This window comes from Aquarana catesbeiana, linkage group LG04, assembly GCF_042186555.1.
Source record: "Aquarana catesbeiana isolate 2022-GZ linkage group LG04, ASM4218655v1, whole genome shotgun sequence".
NCBI classification, from domain to species: Eukaryota; Metazoa; Chordata; class Amphibia; order Anura; family Ranidae; genus Aquarana; species Aquarana catesbeiana.
Window position 1 is genome coordinate 7334421 of NC_133327.1, and position 22061 is coordinate 7356481.

At 41.9% G+C, this 22061-nt stretch overlaps 1 long non-coding RNA gene across 1 annotated transcript; it reads left to right on the top strand.

Moving 5' to 3' along the window:
- The first annotated feature begins 1284 nt into the window (after window positions 1-1284).
- On the top strand, window positions 1285-10991 carry LOC141141323 (uncharacterized). Its single transcript, XR_012244047.1, has 3 exons — window positions 1285-1404; window positions 4081-4218; window positions 10840-10991. It is a non-coding gene; the product is annotated as an uncharacterized lncRNA (long non-coding RNA).
- The last annotated feature ends 11070 nt before the right edge of the window (window positions 10992-22061 follow it).

The window sequence follows — 22061 nt, forward strand, 5'->3', positions numbered from 1 at the left end:
GGGCTCTTTACAGAGGGAATGATCACTTTTTTCACACAGGAAACATAGCTGATATCCACTGACACTGACTCTTTCTTTACACCTGGGGGGGGCGCAGTTTGCCGGCTTCGCCCTGGGCACCGAATTACCTTGTCCCGGCACTGCTGAAGTGGTTAATATGTGATATGAAAGCGCTGATTTGGCTCTTGAAAAAATATGTAAGTATGGACGCCCTACCCCTTGAAAATATTGCAGACTAAGAAACCAAACCAAACCAGTTACTATTCCTAACATCAAATATAAACTGCACTAAGCGCAAATCAATATTAATCAAACAAAAAAATAGTGAACATATAGTGATGACAGCAGTACTCATTGATATCTGAATACCCCAAGATCCACCCTCAGTATAAGCAAGCAATGTGTTGCACTGTTAAAAATCCATAAAAAAAAAATCGAAGAGATAATTTTAGCAATTCCCCTGTGAATTATAGAAAAAGTTCATAATAAATAAACATTCCAAAAATCCACTTTGAAATTTCTATTCCTTTCACCGCTTTCATCAGTTCCAGTGCTCCTGGCCACCACTACGTCAATCAGCTTGCTAGTAAATTAACCAGCAATACAAAGTCTAATATGGCTTTACGCTGCCCAAAGAGGGATGAATTGCTCTCTCCCTTGTGTTTCTCCTAAGTGGCCACATGCACTAGAAGCAGATCTCATATGCAGGAGAAAAAAGAATAAGAATCCACATAGTATAGCAGTTTTCAGATTGTTTTATTAAAAAAAAAAATAGTCACGTCAAGTGAAGGATTAACATCAAGCATTAAAACCAATAACCCCTGGCCATCCGAGCCAGCTTGATGATGTCACAGTGTAGCTCCAGCCTTGTGTATTTTGTCCTATAGAACATCTTCTGAGGGATGCCTCCTTTACACCTGGACTCCATAATAGTTTATACCCCACCACTGGTTAATCTTTTACAGGAGAGTGATGTCATCATTGGATTTAATAATAGGTGAAACCAGGAATGCCACAAATGTATGTGGCAATAATAACATCTCTGCCAAATATACCAGCACCAATCCTTTAATTATTTTTGGCCTGGGAATGGTAGTGGAAAGCCATAAAATAAGTAAAATCTAATATAAAAGAGCTGGTATGGCTGCTGGGAAAAATAAATGATAAATATGTAAATATGCACTCTCTATGCCTCAAAATATTAAAAAAATATTGCAGACTAAAGAAAGCAACCCAGTTTCCATTCCTGTCCTGATTCTTTCCTCCCATTAGACTTTCTGATATAAATACCAGAGGTGGAGCTACGACACAGATATTCACTCAGGTAAGCAGCCATGAGACCGTTCACTGTTGGGGCCCTCTTCATCCTCTTGGGGATTATCCTGCTTCAAGCAGCTTTTGCCGGTAAGTGGGTTAGTGATGGAGAGGAGATTGGACACATTGTTCTTTAGAAACTAGCTTTCCAGCCATGGCCAACTCGTCAGCTTTATTTGTTGAGTTCTTGATATGTGGTTAGGAGTATCTAGTACAGGCTTTCCTCTTTCTTGAAATTTGTATTGTATTTAAAATGTATATTTGTTAAGAGCATCAGATAAACCCAACACATTTCAGGGGCAAAGTGCTTCCTCTTCCTCCGGGCTTGAACTCATAATACAATCTTGATTAAATAAATTGAGGATGAATTTTGGCTAGCTCGTCCTATTGGTAATATGACCAGTCGGTTAGATCAAGCCCAAACAAGTTGGTGATGTACATGTTCTTTCCATATAAATATTTTAAATTAATTTCAAGCAAGATGTTATACTAGTGCTCCTAACCTCATACCAAGAAGATGTCCAACAATTTGATTATTGTGACTAGGGATGAGCTCAAGGTTCAGTCTGTACACAAGAGTTTGGTATGGATTTCCTGGAGGACGTAATGGTCACACAGAGGGCTCAGATCGCCAAGCCTCTGCAGGAGCGGGAACATGCTACATGTTCCACCTTAAAAAACATTTTCCTTTGTAAATGTCAGCCAAAGCTGTCAAAGCTATGTGACCACTGTGACAGCCAATCACATGGTCATGTGATCGGCTGGTCCTTCCTGCTCCCAGGATATAAAGACCCTGTTAAGGGGACACTGGGGCTGGGTGGGATTAAATGGAGAAAAAGTAAACTGGGAAGTATAAAGTTTGTTTGCATTTCCAAGATCAATTTCTCTTGCTTTTAAATAAAACAAATGCAAGAGGCTCGTGTAAATTGGGACTGTGCTGTGATCTCCAAAGGTTTTTGAGAAATAATGACTTCACAGTACAAGTAGCTACAGAGGTCAGTCATGGCTTGTTTTAAAGCTCTTTTAATGACTGTTAAGAATATGTAAATACATTAATGTCCATAATCTGGGCACAGGTTGGGTCTTGTACCCTACCAGGCAGGACTGTTTATGTGACAGAGCTGTGTAAATCTCAGAACTGGATGGACATAGAAATGAATTATTACTTAGAATAAACTAAAATAACTGAAACTAAAAATAATGCTTGAGAACATAAAGGGAGAAAAGAACCTGGGAATTGTCTGGTTAACACAGAGATGCGAAAGGCTCCAAGATTCAGGGAACCGGAACATTCCCTAACATTCGACCCTATGAGTAAAAAGCCTCAAGAACATTTAGTAAGAGAAACTGTAAGAAAAATGTAAGAGGAAATAGCCTAACACTATAGGCCTAGAAATTTTAACTAGAAGGGAAAATAATATGAGGGAGACCTCCTCACTGTATACATTGTGTATAAGGTGCAGATTCAGCCACTGTTTGGAAGGTTCTGTGAATGGACGAACAAATGGGTTTTCAGTCGAGCAGAATTTCTGGCTGCAGTAGGAACTGAAACTTATAGCAGCAATTTACTACAACTGTGTAAAAGCTTCCTGCTCAGGGCTCCTGGTTGTCAGAGAGCCAGCACTAGCCGGCATCCCAATAATCAGTAACTCACCCCCCCCAATACATTTAGAGGTGGGCACAGTGTGAAAAAAAATGGCGTGGAGTCCCACCCCTTTCAGGTCTGGTATGGATTTTAGGGGGAACCCTATAAAAAAAAAAAAAAAAAAAGAAACAAAACTGATGTGAAGTCCCCGACAGTTAATACTAGGCCATTCATGTCCTTAAATGGAATTCCATTAAAAAATGGTGTGGGCTCCTCCAAAATGACACACCGAACCCTTTTGTCTGATTATGGAACTTGAGTGGAACCCTACAAAAAAAAAACTTCATACTAGACTCTTCAGGTCTGATATTGATTTGAAGGGGCACCCCATGAAAAATTACAAAACAAAAAAATGTGTGGTGTACCCCCCAAATTCCATCCCAGACCCTTAGTGTTTGTTATGGATGGCACGTGTATGTCCTGCAAGGTTGGCTCTACAAACTGCTTTAATTCAATGTGTCCAAACCCTGTTTCCTACAGCCTTGTCCTGTTTTTAGATGGTACATGGACTTCCACATATACACTTAAAGGATAGACGTGTTTGAGGAGGGGGGCAGCATTGGCACCCCTTTCTGCAACTACAGATGTCATATTTCCATTATCACACAGCCACTATCACATTTAGATAGAAACATGTGCAGCTGGAGAATGTTACTGACTGCCCGTCTCTGTCTTCTTCACAGATAAACCTGGAAGCTGCCCAAATATAAAACCAGTACAGTAGGTGAATGAGTCTGGTAGAACCATTCATGGTAGACTGAAGGGGCAATAGCCTGTGCAGAGGTAGAGTAGGTCATAGAGGTTGGAGTTTCAATAGTTGAGGAGAGAGATAACAAGGGAGTGAAACCAAATATACTATCGATATGATGGTCAGGTGTCCCCAAGCTTTGGGACATATAATGTATACTGTGTTGAAAGAGCTTTTACAGTGCGTGTTTTTAAATGTTAGCACATCATGTTCAGGTGATTTTTTGGTTGTGTTCTGTCTCAAGGGAATAATGAAATTCTCTATACAATTGCATGAAGTGCTCAAATATTGAATGATATAAATGTTATACACAATGTATTCCTATATAATTGGAGAAAAGCGCTGAACATCAAAACATTTCCTTTGTGTGCAGATAAGGAAGGAAAATGTAAATATTCTGAAACCTTTGCACGGTGCAGAATAGTAAAAAGACGCTGCCAAGGGGATGCATCCTGTCCAGGCAGGGAGAAGTGCTGCAAGGGTTACTGTGTGAAATGTGTTAATCCTGAATGTAAGTGGTTCAAGATATTTTCTTTGTTTATACATCATATTTAGTAATAAATATATATGAGCAAAGCTAGCAGTTCATGCTGGAGACATTTCAGCAAAAATTTGGAGATTTAGTTGAAGTTTTACTCTATTGGAGAAATGAATTAAAGTCATTTGGGAAGGTAGAAAATGGGAAGGGGGGAATAGTTGTTTTTAAGGGTTTAATTAGCTTTAGCTAGCTCCTTCTGCCTTGTACACACAATCGGATTGTTAGCCACCAAATCGGTAGAATTTTGTCCGAAGGGTGTTGGCTCAAACTTGTCTTGCATACGCATGGCCACACAAATGGTGGCCAATAATTACAAACATAGTGACGTACTAGACGTACTACGTTGTTTTTCAGCTCTTTAGCACCACACTTTGAGCTCCTTCTGCTAATTTTGTGTTATGTTACACACGATCGGAAATTTGGCCAGCAAAAGACCGATGAGAGCTTTTGGTCGGAGAATGCGACAGTGTGTATGCTCCATCAGACTTTTGCTGGCCGAATTCCAGCCAGCAAAAGACTGAGAGCATGTTCTCAATTTTTTGGACGGAAAAAAGTTCCTATCTGAAAATGTGATCGTCTGTAGCAATTCCGATGAGCAAAATTCCTACGCATGCTCGGAAACAATTCGACGCATGCTCAGAAGCATTGAACTTCATTTTCTCAGCTCTTCGTAGTGTTGTACAGTACATCACCGCGTTCTTGATGGTCCAAAGTTCAGCGAACTTTTGTGTGACCATGTGTATGCAAGGCAAGCTTGAACGGAATCCCGTCAGAAAAGCCAACATATCTTTTTCCGACCAAAATCCCGATCGTGTGTACGCGGCATTAGTAGAAGTTTGGTGAGTGTTAATTTGCGCTTTTCTTTTTGCGTTTTTCGGTTCATGCTTTTCATTTCGTGCTTTTCAGTTCGTTTCTGAACAGACGTTCGTCAATCAGACATGTTGCGGAATCGGAGGAGATAACGTGTTATTTATTATTGGCCTTGGAGTTATTGCTTGCTATTTTTCAGGTTGAATAATGATTTGATTTGGTATATTTTCCATATTTTTGGATGCATAGAATGCACATTTTGGTTAAGTTCTATTGGCAGATAGCATGTCTATTTTTTTTTTTTTTTAATGCACAATAAAAAAAATTGTGTAGAATAATACTTGGCTATGTGTTTTACTTCAAATGACAGTTTGGGAGTAGGCAGTTACATTTATAAAATACAATGTAAAATTGACAAGGAACACCAACATAATTGTATCTTTGATCTTAAAAACTATGGGATAATGGTGTTGTGGTAATTTGCACAAATAAAAAAAAAGCATAATAATATTATTCTTGATATCACTAGAAAAAAAAAGCCTTTGAAACATCGTTTGCAATAACTCAGTATCACCAGATATATCAGTATCACCAGCAAAGCAGCTTCATTATTATCCCATTAAAGAAGAAGAGAATTGTGCGCTGCATTTGGAGATTTCATAATTTGCCGCATCACGAATGTAAATTCTCCATTACGAACGCTAGTTCACAAGACCGACCGCTTCTGAGCATGCGTGTTTGTACTTTTGTCCGACGGACTTATGTACACAGGATCGGACAATCCGACAACAAACATTTGTTGGCGGAAAATTTGAGAACCTGCTAGCCAAAAGTCCGACAACAATTTTTTCGATGGAGCATGCACACGGTCGGACTTACCGCCAACAGCCTGTCATCCAACATTTCCTGTCGGAAAGTCTGATCGAGTGTACGGGCCTTTCGAATTATCCTGGACCTGTTCTTGAACAACAAAAATGTGTGCTCATTAACTACCTACCGACAGTAATTTTAGTGGGGGCAGGGTGGCATGCACAGGCATCATCACGTACCTGTACATCAGCACCTTCTTCCAGGTTCAAGGCTGGATTTTTGTCAGCAGGTTTCAGCCAATGATTCATAACTGAGACCTGCTGATCGACTGTGTCCCATCGCAGCCCAGAGCCCTGGGTTGACAAGCACTCAGGGCTCTGTACAGAGGGAACAAGCTCTCTGTTTCTTCTCACTGCAAAGAAGCGAGCAGGAACAAGCCGATTTTTAGTAAAAAGCACTCCACGTTACCCACATTAACACTTGTTAGGCACACACTTACCCCCTTGATTACCCCGAGATGTTAACGCCTTCCCAGCCAGTGTCATTAGTACAGTGACAGTGGACAGTGTATAGTATGATCACTGATTACTGTATTAGTGTGACTGGAGATGTTAGTTAGTTAGTTAGTTAGTTAGTTAGTTAGTTAGTTAGTTAGTTAGTTAGTTAGTTAGTTAGTTAGTCTACCTCCTGACTAGTGTCAGTTAGTGTCAGATTGCCCACCGTACTATCACAGTCCCACTATAAGTCAGGGATCACCGTCATTACTAGTATTAAAAAAAAAAAAACATGTAGTAGAATACATTTTGGCCTGAATTTATAAAGATTTTTTTTTTTTTTTTATTCTTTTATTGAATATGTTTTATAGCAAAAAGTAAAAATATTGTTTTTTTTTTTCAAAGCTTTGTTTTTTTCTGTTTGTTTGCATAAAACAAATGGTGATCAAATACCATCAGAAGAAAGCTTTATTTGTGTGCACAAAAATATAGTATAGTGTTGAATGGCTGTGCAATTACCAGTTGTGGTAGCGCAGTGCGAAATAGTCATGGTTATAAAGCGGGTAAAACTTTCCGGAGCTAAAAGGGAACACAATGTTGGACATTGAGGAACACTAATACGACCAGAACACTCTTTAAAAATAGAGCCACCACTGGAAAATATATATAATTGTATAGATGTCCAGTAGGTTGAATTCATAGATGTATAGCACAGCCCTAACCCATAATAAAATAACATTGAGTATAAAATTGGACATCCTCCATATACAAAAACTATAATAATTTTTACATTATTTGTATAACCACTTGAGCTCCGGAAGATTTTACCTTCTTCACGATAAGAGCATTTTTCCTTATTTAGCACTGCACTGCTTTAACTGATAATTGTGTGACCATGCAATACTGTACCCAAATTTAATTTGTATAATTTTCTTCACACAAATAGAGCTTTCTTTTGGTGGTATTTGATCACCACTGGGTTTTCATTTTTTATTATATAAAAGAAAGAAAAAAGACAGATTTTTTTTTAAAAACAAAACAATATGTTTTTGACTTTCTGATGTAAAAAAATCTAATAAAATACAGTTTTGTCATAAATTTAGGCCAAAATGCATTCTGCTACATGTTTTTGGTTAAAAAAATCCCAATAACTGTATATTAATTGGTTTGTGCGAAAGTTATAGAGTCTACAAACTATGGTATATATATTTGAAAATTGATCTCAATTCTTGAGGCCCTAAAATGCCAGGACAGCACAAACACACCCAAAACGACCCTTTTTGGAATGTAGACAGTCTGATACATTTAGTAAGAGGCATGACGAGTTTCTTGCAGTTGTCATTTTTTGTCACAACTTTTTTGAAAATAAAGAAATTGAATTTTTTTTTTTTTTTATAATTTTTTTTCACATACTGTCATCAGTGCAGTACAGTGTCATCATATGTCTGGTGTGGTGACGATCAGGGACACTGACTGGTGACAGTATGTAAAAAAAAAACTAAAAAACATGAAATCATTTCTTATTACATTTTTTAAACTTTTTTTAATTTTGTAACATTCTTTTCATTTTTTTTTTAAAAAGTCACATAATTTTATCAGAGTAGTTCTGTGTCACCATAGTAACACAGTACTACTTTGGGGGGGGTGTACACTTTGCTGTTACAGTGGAGATCATTGTAACAGCAACATTTTCAACTGTCATAAATGGGTTAACTATTCATGACAGCTGTGATTATTAGTGATCTGTAATTGGCTACAACTAAACACATGGTACTGTGATTGGCCCATGTACCATGTGATAGCTTTTGGGCCAATCAAAGCAACAGCTTTGTTGACATTGGTATGTGATCACATGATCCCCTGGTCGCCAAAGACGGCCAGGTACCGGAATCCGCAATTTGCTGTGTCCGGTGGAGCACAGCGCTCTCCTAAACCCATGTGGGCAAAATGATGTACATGTACTGCAGCTGGTCGGCTAGTGGATAATGTTGCATTCAATTTTTTAATATATATTTTGTTCATTTTGTTGAGAAATAAATCTTAAATAACAATACAATATATAAGGAGCACAAAATCAGGAAATGAAGAACTCTTTGCATTGCAACATGGAAAGAGTTTCTAAAAGGTAATTTTTCCCAAAACGATGATTTTGTAGCTGATTTTGACATGGTAATTTTACTGTAAAATCAGTAGAGTTTTAGAAAGCTGGTTTATTACTATGCTCTGAATAGACCAGTTTAGCAGAAGATCACAGTACATACACAGATGAATAAAGAATCAACAAGTTCAAAGCTAGTGCTGGACTTTCTTAATGGAAAGCCTAGCATGGTCTGAAAACACAACATGATAGCACCATGAAATGAATGCCTATTTGTTAAATTTGTTGAAAGATTTCAAATAAAGAATGAAAAAAAAATAATATAAGACATCAGCTTATAAGCTTTCAACACAAAAATGACCAGTGACAGTTTGTCTTATTCTAGATTTCAGATGTAGTTTTACTGACACAGAGCGGGCAAGGTACCTCTTACAATTTCTCTGACCCCAGCCCTGCTGTGTCCGGTTTGGCTATGTTAACTGTTTTTTTTTGTGTTATACCAAGGCTGGTCAGTCAACTGCAGTAGGAGTGGGGGTAGGGCAGGATAGTTATACAAAATGGAAATTTTTAATATATGAACCTGTATAAATTTAACAAATGGGGTGTGCAGCACCAGCAACTCATATACATGTTATTCCATTTTATAGTGCAGGATAATTGGCCTAGTGGTGCAGGGATTATAAATCTGCTCCTAGTGGCCAAAGCTATGTAATATTTGGACAGCATCTCAATAGTACTCCACCAGCATCATTATAACCCATAGTTGCATTATTTTAATAGTGCTCGATTGGAGCAGCACTTTATAGATGGAACAGGCACACCACCATGCTGTACTGCTCACCAATTGGGGAATGTGATATGCCCAGAAGATAAAATATGACCAGAAGATGGAAGACTCAACCACATAAGTGGTCCTTAATTTCAAACACCCATCTAGAAAAAGATATTGAGCTGCTAAGTCCAAAAGCTTCATGAAGCATAGAGAGTCCTTCAATACTGAGAGCTTAGCACGGGTAAAAACTCAGGGGCAGGGCCTCTACAGAATAAACCACTTCTTTGGGGGTGGTACCTTCCTGCTGGAGGTTGTTACTTAAAAGGAGCTCTGTAGACAGTAAAAAACAAAGAAGAGAGCAGCGCCATCTTAGACCCCTTTCACACGGAGCCGCCTATAGCATCAGCGGTAAAACACCGCTATTTATGGCGGCGGTTTACCGTCGGATTTGCAGCGCATTTTGGCCGCTAGCGGGGCGCTTTTACCCCCCGCTAGTGGCCGAGAAAGGGTTAAAACCGCCCTCAATGCGCCGCAATAGGGGCGTTTTGCTGGCGGTATACCAGCGCTGCCCCATTGATTTCAATGGGGAGCAGCGGTGGAAGAGCGGTAAACACACCGCTCCTTCACCGCTCCAAAGAAGCTGCTGGCAGGACTTTTCCTGATGACCTGCCAGCGCAGTGTTCCGGTGTGAAAGCCCTATGGCTTTCACACCGGAGACAATGCTGCAGCTGTTTGAGGGCGGATTACAGGCTCTATTTTTAATGCTATAGCGCCTGCAAAATGCCCTCGGTGTGAAAGGGGTCTAAATGCAGCGTGATAAAAACATTTTAATATAGGACAGACAATTTTAAACACACAAGATTGTAGAGATTACAGTGCATGTGAAATGGTATCAGAAGTTCATCCATTCCTGGGGGAAGGTGGTTGGCTCGCAGGTGGAGAGGCAGCTGATGTTCCCGGCTGTGCTGGTGGCTCCCAACGCTTCCTGGTTCTCAGATTCGGCTCAGGGGCGGCTGGACACGTCACGTCCAGATGGTGAGAGAGTGGGGAGGAACCCATTGCTATAAAATCACTTTCCAAGGAAAGGTCTATCTGCTCAAGAAGAGTACATTGTTACCTCTCCTGTCACCCGTGCTGCTAAACACCGCTCTGATCCTAAGAAAAGGTCCACAGAAGTTCTCTGGGAAACCAACACTTTTTGGGAGTGTTGATTTCCTGGGTCCCCTGAAGTCATTCTTGCTGATAGCACTACAGGAGATAGTGGAAATCTGGAAGTCTGAAAGTGTACTATAGCAGAATGCTTAGTAAATGAAATGTCCTTTTAAGTAAGGAACAAAAGGAGGAAGGTCCCACCAACGATAAATAGTTTCTTCTGTACAGTCCCTGCCCCTGAGCCTTAAAAATATTTCATTACCCCCACATTAGAATGAGTACAATAAATACTATATGTTCTATAGATACTTTATAGCTGACAGAGTTTCAGATCTCCGCCATATTGAAAAATACACAAATCATCAATAATTTTCAGGCTTTATTACATTCACAATTGCTGATAACACTTCTGTTTTATTGTCTGTTGATTATTGTATGTGATTCTTTACCCTTCACAGAATGAGGCTACAGTGGAGTGTGACACATCACAAGACCATTGATGACAGACCAACACTATCATCCTGAGCCCTTGGTGTCCAGGTGGAATTCACAGTGCAGATGACCACATAATAATAAGAGTAATAAAATGTCATCCAGCATCATATCATGATATATGTGTGTTTTCTCTTTATTACCATCTCACTAAAAGGGTCAAACTTGTGTGAACTACGCATATGCAACTATGCAGAATCTGATGGTCAACCTGGAATTTTTGAGGAACTGTTAACCCAAATGGATATTTAAATTGGGGGGTCCAATGGTGTGATCTTAATTTCCTGAATTTCTTCCAATACTCCTCTTGGGGCAAAGCCAAGAATTTAGAACAGGGATGGTGGGAACCCTTCATAATGAGAACAGCAGGTGTTCAGATCCGGAAACTCAGTGCAGGATCATGAGAACCCATCATGATGGGCAACTGTTCAGATCCAGATACTGTGCGCAGGGTCAGTGGGAACTACTCAAAATGGACAGAGCAGGTGTACAGATCTGTGAACCGGGGCACAGGAATGGTAGGATCCCCTCATAATTTTCCAAAAAGGGGCTCATTTGGTGGTTATTTGTACTGTCCTGGCATTTTAGGGCCTCAAGAAATGAGATGTTGTCAGTAGGGATGAGCTCGATGTTCAATGTATCGGGTGTTCGCCTGTTCGCAGAACATCGAACAATATGTAATGTTCGCGGCAAATTCGAAAGCTGCCGGGACACCATTAAAGTCTATGGGACATGAACATGAAAAATCAAAAGTGCTAATTTGAAAGGCTTATATGCAAGTTATTGTCATAAAAAATGTGTTTGGAGACCCGGGTCCTGCCCCAGAGGACATGTATCAATGCAAAAAAATGTTTTAAAGACGGACGTTTTTTCGGGAGCAGTGATTTTTTTAATGCTTAAAGTGAAGCAATAAAAATGAAATATTCCTTTATATATCATGCCTGGGTGGTGTCTCTAGTATGCCTGTAAAGTGGTGCATGTTTCCCATGTTTAGAACAGTACCACAGCAAAATGACATTTCTAAAGGAAAAATTGTCATGTAAAACTGATCGCGGCTGTAATGAATTGTCGGGTCTCGGCAATATAGATAAAACTCATTGAAAAAAAGAGCATGGGATCCCCCCAGTCCATTACCAGGCCCTTTGGGTCTGGTAAGAATATTAAGGGGAACCCCGAAGTTATATAAGGACTGTCAATGGCTCTGAAGTGTCATACAGCGGGTGCCTCCCATGGAGGCGGATCGGTGGCGTTTTTTTTTTCTTTATTTTTCGGTCCGTCGGCAGAGCCATAGAAGAAGATGAATGGACTTTGTGGGACATTTTTATTTTTTTATTTTTTAAAAAAGGTCTTGTCCCAAGCTGTCTTGTTTTTTTTAACATTTTGACACTTTTTTGTGAAATGGTAGGGGTACATTGTACCCGTTACCATTTCACATGGAGGGGGCGGGATCTGGGGGTCCCCTTGTTAAAAGGGGCTTCCAGATTCCGATAAGCTCCCCGCCCACAGACCCCCACAACCACCGGGCAAGGTGCTACCCCAAAGCACCCTCCCCATGTTGAGGGCATGTGGCATGGGGAAGGGATCCCATGCTCTTTTTTTCAATGACTTTTATCTATATTGCCGAGACCCCACAATTAATTAAAGCCGTGATCAGTTTTAAATGACAATTTTTCCTTTAGAAATGTCATTTTGCTGTGGTACTGTTCTAAACACGGGAAACATGTGCCACTTTACAGGCATACTATAGACAGACACCGCAGGCACGATATTTAAAGGAATATTTCATTTTTATTGTTTCACTTTAAGCATTAAAAAAAAAATCACAGCTCCCGAAAAAAACGGCCATTTAAAAAAAAAAATGTTTGCATTGATACATGTCCCCTGGGGCAGGACCCGGGTCCCCAAACACTTTTTATGACAATAACTTGCATATAAGCCTTTAAAGTTAGCACTTTTGATTATGTTTGTGTCCCATTAACTTTAAAGGTGTTTGTGTGTTCTGCCAAATTTTTTGCCTGTTCACATGTTCTGGTGCTGAACAGGAGAGTGTTCGGCTAATCCCTGGTCGTCAGTACATCAGAATTGATCAATTTTCAAAGATATATACAGTATACCATAGTTTGTAGACACTATAACTTTCACACAAACTAAATAAAAATCACTAATTTTGTTTATTTTCACCAAAGAAATGTAGCAAAATATATTTTGCCCTTAATGAAGAAAGGTTGTTTGAAACATTTTATCACAGCAACACAGAAGAAAAACATATATTTTTTTTTTTCAAAATTTTCAGTATTTTTTCGTTTATATAGCAAAAAAAACAGTGGTAATGAAATACCATAAGAAAGCTCTATTTATTTGAAAAAAATGATATAAATTCTATTTGGGTACAGCGTCCCACGATGGTGAAACTAGCACAGTGCTGAATAGCAAAAAATGCCCTGATCATGAAGGGGCTAAAAACCTTTCAGAGGTCAAGTGATTAATATAGAGCAAATCAATAAATAAGGTATCAACAAATGTACATACAGTATATGATGCTGTCTTAAATGGAGGTTTTGGAGAGATCCCACCACTGACCATGGAGGTAAAATAGGTGGGGGAACCATGTGACCTTTTTAAGGAGGCCTATGGTGAATGTTTAGAGTCAACACTCAACAAAACATCGGTGGATAATGATCTTCTTATATGTAAAGGTGTATCTAACAGTAAAACAGTCAACAGAACCGCGCTAAAAATCTATAGTGAATAAATTCCCATCAACCAAATATCTCAAATATAGTGTTATAAACAAGACAACATATTGTATTCTGAACCCAAATATCAACACAACAGAATTGTGATTAATTATATAATTAATAAATATTGTGACTGTAGGTAGATAAATTGTAAGGAGTGATAAAAAAGAATAAATCCATGACTGATAGTGACTTCAAAGTAAAAACAGTCCTTATTGCAGATAATTCCACCTGTAGTGATTGAAGGTTTAATGAACAAAAACACCTCGTGAGAAGGATCCTCCACCTATAAAGATGTATGCTTACCAAAGGTAAGCTTTAATAAAGCTTATGTTTGAAATCCACTCTGCGGGGACACCACCATCGGTCACAGCATACAGGAAGGATCGGCCAGGAACTCTCCGATATAAGGGCCAAAAACTCAGCAAGAGGAATTCCTCTTGCTGAGTTTTTGGCCCTTATATCGGAGAGTTCCTGGCCGATCCTTCCTGTATGCTGTGACCGATGGTGGTGTCCCCGCAGAGTGGATTTCAAACATAAGCTTTATTAAAGCTTACCTTTGGTAAGCATACATCTTTATAGGTGGTGGATCCTTCTCACGAGGTGTTTTTGTTCATTAAACCTTCAATCACTACAGGTGGAATTATCTGCAATAAGGACTGTTTTTACTTTGAAGTCACTATCAGTCACGGATTTATTCTTTTTTATCACTCCTTACAATTTATCTGCCTACAGTCACAATATTTATTAATTATATAATTAATCACAATTATGTTGTGTTGATATTTGGGTTCAGAATACAATATGTTGTCTTGTTTATAACACTATATTTGAGATATTTGGTTGATGGGAATTTATTCACTATAGATTTTTAGCGCGGTTCTGTTGACTGTTTTACTATTTGATTCTTACCTATGAATGAGAACTGCAGCTTGGGGGTGTAGGGAAGCACAGTAATTTTTTATTTTAAGGTGTATCTAACGTCTGCTAATTCCCCTTACTATATAAAATCCTCGATGCATTTAATGGGACTGAGTTCTCTCTGCAGTCTGTCTTTGGATATGTGAATACAATCGGTTCCTCAATATGTGTTGTAGAACTCTAGGTAGAACTTCAGGTTCTAGGTAGTGTCAATGGGCAAAGCCCAGGTTTGAAGGATCCTACACACATTCCATAATATTCCAAGGACGAATAATTAGATCACTTATGGGTATATTTATAACAAACTTGCATAAACAAAACATCAAAACTGCATGTAAATGCATTCTGTGCAAATGGGACAAAATCAAACATGTCCAGATATAGTCTGCAATACGAATATGTGAATGCAAAACATACCACATTATGGCCACTAGATGGCTCTGAGGAGCATGCTTATTTCTTATGATAATTTGTGTCATCTAGTGGCAATAATGAAGCATTTTCTGCTTTCATACCTTTGAACTGTAGAGAATATAGCCCAAGAATATTCAATTTGGCCCCATTCATTTTTTTTAACCACTTGCCGACCACCGCACGACTATATACGTCGGCAGAATGGCACGGGCAGGCAAAAGGACTTACAGGTACGTCCTTGCCTGCCCGCGGGTGGGGGGTCCGATAGGACCCCCCCCCGGTGCCAACGGCAGTCAGATTCAGGTCAGGGTCGATCGAAGGTGAGGGGGAGGCCACTCATTCGTGGCTCCCCCCTCGCGATCGCTCCTGGCCAATGATGGGCTTCCTCGGCTTCTGTGAATGTAAACAGAAGCGGAGGAAGTGATGTCATCTCTCCTCGAGCCGGTCTTTTTGATCCGGCGCCGAGGAGAGAAGACATCCAAGTAAGTGCACCAACACTACACTAACAGTAGAACACGCAGGCACACTTGTCACCCCCCTGTCACCCCCCAGTCACCCCCTGATCACCCCCCTGTACCCCCACACATACTGACACCAATAGCAGGTTTTTTTTTTTTTTTTTGATTATTGCATTGGTGTCAGTTTGTGTCAGTTATAAGTGTTAGGGCAGTTAGGTTAGCCCCCTTTAGGTCTAGGGTACCCCCTTAGGTCCAGGGTACCCCCCCTAACCCCCCTAATAAAGTTTTAACCCCGTGATCACCCCCCGTCGCCAGTGTCACTAAGCGATCGTTTTTCTGATCGCTGTATTAGTGACACAGGTGACGCTAGTTAGGGAGGTAAGTATATAGGTTCGCCGTCAGTGTTTTATAGCGACAGGGACCCCCATATACTACCTTCTAAAGGTTTTAACCCCTTGATTGCCCCCTAGTTAACCCTTTCACCAGTGATCACCATATAATTGTTACGGGTAACGCTGGTTAGTTGATTTGTTTTTTGTAGTTTTTTATAGTTTATTATAGTTTTAGGGCACCCGCCGTTTATTACCTTATAAAGGTTTAACCCCCTAATTGCCCGGCGGTGATATAAGTTAAGTTTTTAGGGTCAGATAAGGTCTGCATCGCCCCAGGCAGCGTCAGGTTAGCGCCAGTACCGCTAACACCCACGCACGCAGCATACACCTCCCTTAGTGCTATAGTATCTGAACGGATCGATATCTGATCCGATCAGATCTATACTCCCCAGCAGTTTAGGGTCCCCCAAAAAAATGCAGTGTTAGCGGGATCAGCCCAGATACCTGCTAGCACCTGCGTTTTGCTCTTCGGCCCAGCCCTGCCCAGCCCACCCAAGTGCAGTATCGATCGATAACTGTCACAAAACACTAAGCACACATAACTGCAGCGTTCGCAGAGTCAGGCCTGATCCCTGCGATCGCTAACAGTTTTTTGGTAGCGTTTTGAATCAGTCGCTGACAGTCAGGAGCTTTTTTGCCTGTGAGTCTCACTAGCGTACCCCTAAATTTAGAGCCCAAAATGGCAAATCGAAGGTACACTAGTGAAGAGGCCTACACGTTTCTGAGCATGACAGATAGTGAAGAGGAAGTCACTCATCTGTCAAGTTCAGGCTCAGAATACGATCCTGTAGAGGACAGCGGCTCCATGACAGATAGCTCTGACGACGGAGTTGTGGTCCCTGCTAGGGTCAGGCGTACCAGACCCCGAACTTCTTCTTCTGTCCTTGAAGTGCAAGAACCGCAGGTCCCTCGTATGGAGCAGAGCAGTACGAGTGCCGCTATTCCTTCTGGTGAACTGGCAAGCACCAGCGGCCTAGTACACCCTGGTCGTACATCCAGCACTGCAGTATCACGTGGTGACGTGGCGAGTCCCATAAGTGCAGTTCAAGCTGGTGAGGTGGCAAGCACTAGTAGGGTCCCGCTGCCACCAAGAAGACGAACACAGGCCCGTCGTGCCCATAGTGCCCTTCCTGCTGCATTCGCCAATCCGAATTGGGTACCCACCACTTCTGCAGCACCCGTATTGCCCCCATTCACTGGCCAACCCGGAATTCAGGTGGAAACAGTTGATTTTACGCCACTGGATTTTTATTCACTGTTTTTCACCGAAGATCTCTATAGATCTATTGTGGACCAAAGCAATTTATACGCTGGTCAACACATCGCCACTGTTCCCCAGTCCTCCCTTGCCAGAGATTGGAGACCAATTACGGTCTCCGAATTTAAGATCTTTCTGGGCCTTTCCCTCAACATGGGCATAACCAAAAAGAGTGAGTTGCGATCATATTGGTCCACTGACCCAATTCACCATATGCCCGTGTTCTCTGCCTCCATGACCAGGGCACGATACGAGCAGATTTTGCGGTTCATGCACTTCAACGACAATGAACTCTGTCGTCCTCGTGGAGACCCTGAATACGATCGGCTCTACAAAATTCAGCCCCTCGTAAACCACTTCAACCAACGTTTTGCAGACTTTTTTACTCCCCATCAAGTTGTCTGCGTTGATGAGTCCCTGATTAAATTTTCTGGCCGCTTGTCATTCAAACAGTACCTTCCCAGCAAGCGCGCCAGATACAGGGTCAAGATGTATAAGCTCTGTGACAGGGCCACAGGCTATACATGTAGATTTATGGTTTACGAGGGCAAAGATAGTCACGTAGAGCCAACAAACTGCCCTGACTACATAGGAAGCGTTGGCAAGATAGTGTGGGACTTGGTGTCACCCTTATCCGGAAAGGGGTACCACTTGTACGTGGACAATTATTAAACGAGCGTGCCACTTTTTAGTCACCTTTTTGATCATCAAATTGGAGCATGTGGCACCGTGCGACCTAATCGCTGGGGCTTTCCTCAGCGGCTTGTAGATTCCCGTCTTAGGCTGGGGGAGAGAGCCTGCTTGCAGTGTAATAACTTGCTCGCTATGAAGTGGAGGGACAATAAGAATGTTTTCGTTCTTACCTCCCTTCATGCAGACACGACGACCCAAATTACTACGGCGACTGGTGTTGTGGAGAAACCCCTCTGTGTCCACGAATATAACCAAAATATGGGAGGGGTGGACCTCAACGACCAGTTGTTGGCGCCGTACCTAATTGCCCGTAAGGCCAGACGCTGGTACAAAAAAGTGTCTGTATACTTATTTCAATTGGCTTTGCTGAACGCTCATGTGCTATACAGAGCTTCAGGACGGACTGGATCCTTCCTTAAATTCCAGGAAGAGATCGTCAGAGCCCTTCTGTTTCCAGACGGTGCTCCACCTCACCTTCCCCAACCAAATGCAGTAGGCCGGCTGCATGAGAGGCATTTTCCTTATGCCATCCCGAGTACCCCTACCCAATGAGCCCCCCCAAAGAAAATGTCGTGTCTGCAGCAAGCGCGGATTTAGGCGTGACACCCGGTATTATTGTCCCTCCTGTCCTGGCAATCCTGGTCTTTGCATTGGTGAATGTTTTGAACGCTACCATACACTAGTTGAGTTTTAGCGTAGGGTACAGTACTGCACAGACTAGGACACACTTTCACAGGGTCTCCCAAGATGCCATCGCATTTTGAGAGACCCAAACCTGGAACCGTTACAGTTTTAAAAGTTACAGTTATAAAAAAAAATGTAAAAAAAAAAAAGTAAAAAAAAAAAAAAAATACACAAAAAAAATATAAAATAAAAAAAACAAAAATAGTTGTCGTTTTATTGTTCTCTCTCTCTCTATTTTCTCTCTATTGTTCTGCTCTTTTTTACTGTATTCTATTCTGCAATGTTTTATTGTTATGTTTTATCATGTTTACTTTTCAGGTATGTAATTTTTTTATAGTTTAATGTGTTTTAACCATTTTTTTGTTTTCAGGTACGCCATTCAGCTGCAGCGCGGATTTATTTATCTTGACAGCAACAGCGTTTGCTCCCACGATACATAAAGCCGTGACTCCAGCGCTGTCGGAGGTGATTTCACCACCACAGTTACATACTTCAGCATTAGGGATGAGCCGAACACCCCCCGGTTCGGTTCGCACCAGAACCCGCGAACGGACCGAAAGTTCGCACGAACGTTAGAACCCCATTGACGTCTATGGGACTCGAACGTTCGAAATCAAAAGTGCTCATTTTAAAGGCTAATTTGCATGGTATTGTCCTAAAAAGGGTTTGGGGACCCGGGTCCTACCCCAGGGGACATGTATCAATGCAAAAAAAACTTTTAAAAACGGCCGTTTTTTCGGGAGCAGTGATTTTAATGATGCTTAAAGTAAAAAAAAAAAAGTGAAATATTCCTTTAAATATCGTACCTGGGGGGTGTCTATAGTATGCCTGTAAAGTGACGCGTGTTTCCCATGTTTAGAACAGTCCCTGCACCAAATGTCATTTTTAAAGGAAAAAATCTCATTTAAAACTGCTTGCGGGTTTAATGTCATGTCGGGTCATGGCAATATGGATGAAAATCAGTGAGACAAACGGCATGGGTACCCCCCAGTCCATTACCAGTCCCTTTGGGTCTTGTATGGATATTAAGGGGAACCCCGCACCCAAATTAAAATAAGGAAAGGTGTGGGGCCACCAGGCCCTATATACTCTGAACAGCAGTATACAGGCGGTGCAAACAAGACAGGGACTGTAGGTTTGTTGTTAAGTAGAATCTGTTTGTAATTTTGAACATTTTTAACGTGTTTAGCTCCAGCCAAAAAATCTTTTCTAAGCTTTTTGGAAAACATAGGGAAGGGTTATCACCCCTGTGACATTTGTTTTGCTGTCTTTCCTCCTCTTCAGAAGATTTCACCTCACTTTTTTGTCCCAATGAAAAATGTTTTTTGAAAATTTGGGTTTTTTTGTGGAACAAGGATTGGAAAGCATCAGTGGAAAGGAGAACTTGTTTTCCCATATTAACTCTTACAGGAGAGAATTTCCCTTCCTAGGGGTAGATTTCATCTCACTTCCTGTTGTCTCCTTCCGTTTGCAAGTAGGAGTCGTTTGTAAGTTAGATGTTTGAAAGTAGGGTCCTGCCCTATATACTCAGCAGAAATTTGGGCCTTAGGTGTTGCTGTGGCCACAACACTGTAAGCCCTCACAGGGCCCTGCTGTGAAATATTAGATCAAGAATTGTAATTACATGCCCCTGTTGAACAGCAGCTGAAAAATTAGGCCTTAGGCACTGGTGCTGGTGCCACAACACTGCAACCCCTCACAGACACTCTAGTTGGAACGCAGGAACGAGCCCTGCTGCAAATTATTGCTTCAAAAATTGTAATTACACGCCCCTGTTAGACAGGGGCAGAAAAATTGGGCCTTAGGCACTGGTGCTGGTGCCACAACACTGCAACCCCTCACAGACACTCTAGTTGGAACGCAGGAACGAGCCCTGCTGCAAATTATTGCTTCAAAAATTGTAATTACACGCCCCTGTTAGACAGGGGCAGAAAAATTGGGCCTTAGGCACTGGTGCTGGTGCCACAACACTGCAACCCCTCACAGACACTCTAGTTGGAACGCAGGAACGAGCCCTACTGCAAAGTATTGCATCAAAAATTGTAATTACACGCCCCTGTTAGACAGGGGCAGAAAAATTGGGCCTTAGGCACTGGTGCTGGTGCCACAACACTGCAACCCCTCACAGACACTCTAGTTGGAACGCAGGAACGAGCCCTGCTGCAAAGTATTGCATCAAAAATTGTAATTACACGCCCCTGTTAGACAGGGGCAGAAAAATTGGGCCCTAGGCACTGGTGCTGGTGCCACAACACTGCAACCCCTCACAGACACTCTAGTTGGAATGCAGGAACGAGCCCTGCTGCAAAGTATTACATCAAAAATTGTAATTACACGCCCCTGTTAAACAGGGGCTGAAAAATTGTGCCTTAGGCACTGGTGGTGGCGCCCAGAACCAAAAATGTTCTTACAAGCTATCAGCGTGATGATTGAGGAGGAAGAGGATAATTACTCAGGGATAGTCACTCAGCATCAGCATAGGCAGTCTTTGAAGGGATCTGAGATTTCAAAAAAAATTATTCGGTTACATCAGCATCAGGTGCTTGGTAGCTGGTGGTGATCCAAGACTCATTCATTTTTATGAAGGTCAGCCGATCGACCGAGTCGGTGGACAGACGCACCCTGTGATCGGTTACCACGCCTCCAGCAGCACTGAATGTGCGTTCCGAAAGAACGCTGGATGCAGGACAGGCCAGTAGCTCAATTGCATACTGTGCAAGCTCTGGCCAGTGATCCATCCTCAAGACCCAGTAACCCAGAGGATTTTCGGTGGGAAAGGTGTCCAAGTCTGATCTTGCCCCTAGGTATTCCTGCACCATGTAAAACAGACGCTGGCGATGGTTGCTGGAACCGATCATACCTTGGGGCTGCGGACCAAAAAATTGTCTGAACGCATCGGTCAGACGGCCACCTTCTCCACCGCTCCTTCTTTGACTGACCGAAGCCTCAGCAACACGTTGTCCAGAAACAGGAGTTTGTAACCTCCCAGTCTCTGGGAACGCGTTGCACAGACCTTTCTGCAAGGCCTCCCGAAGATGTTTCATCCTCTGCTCCCTCTGCGATGGCAAGATAAGGTCCGCAACCTTACCCTTGTAACGTGGATCAAGGAGGGTTGCCAGCCAGTATTGGTCCTTCTCCTTGATACCACGAATACGAGGATCCTTACGCAGGCTTTGCAGGATCAGGGAGGCCATGCAGCGTAGGTTTGCTGAGGCATTCGGTCCGGAGTCCTCTGGGTCACTAAGAACGACATGGTCCGCAGCCACCTCCTCCCAGCCACGTACAAGTCCATGTGTTTCTTGGGACTGATCCCTTAAAGACTGCTGCTGATGCTGAGTGCCAGGCTCCACCTCCATACTGACACAATCTTCCTCCTCCTCCTCTTCCTCCTCGTCCTCTTCCTGTGTGATCGGCGGGCACGCAGGAACACTGTCTGGATAAAGGGGGCCTTGAGAGCTAAGGAAGTCCTCCTCTTCCTGCCTCTGTTCTGCCTCAAGTGCCCTGTCCATTATTCCACGCAGCGTGTGCTCCAACAGGTGGACAAGGGGGACAGTGTCACTGATGCATGCACTGTCACTGCTCACCATCCTCGTGGCCTCCTCGAATGGTGACAGGACAGTGCATGCATCC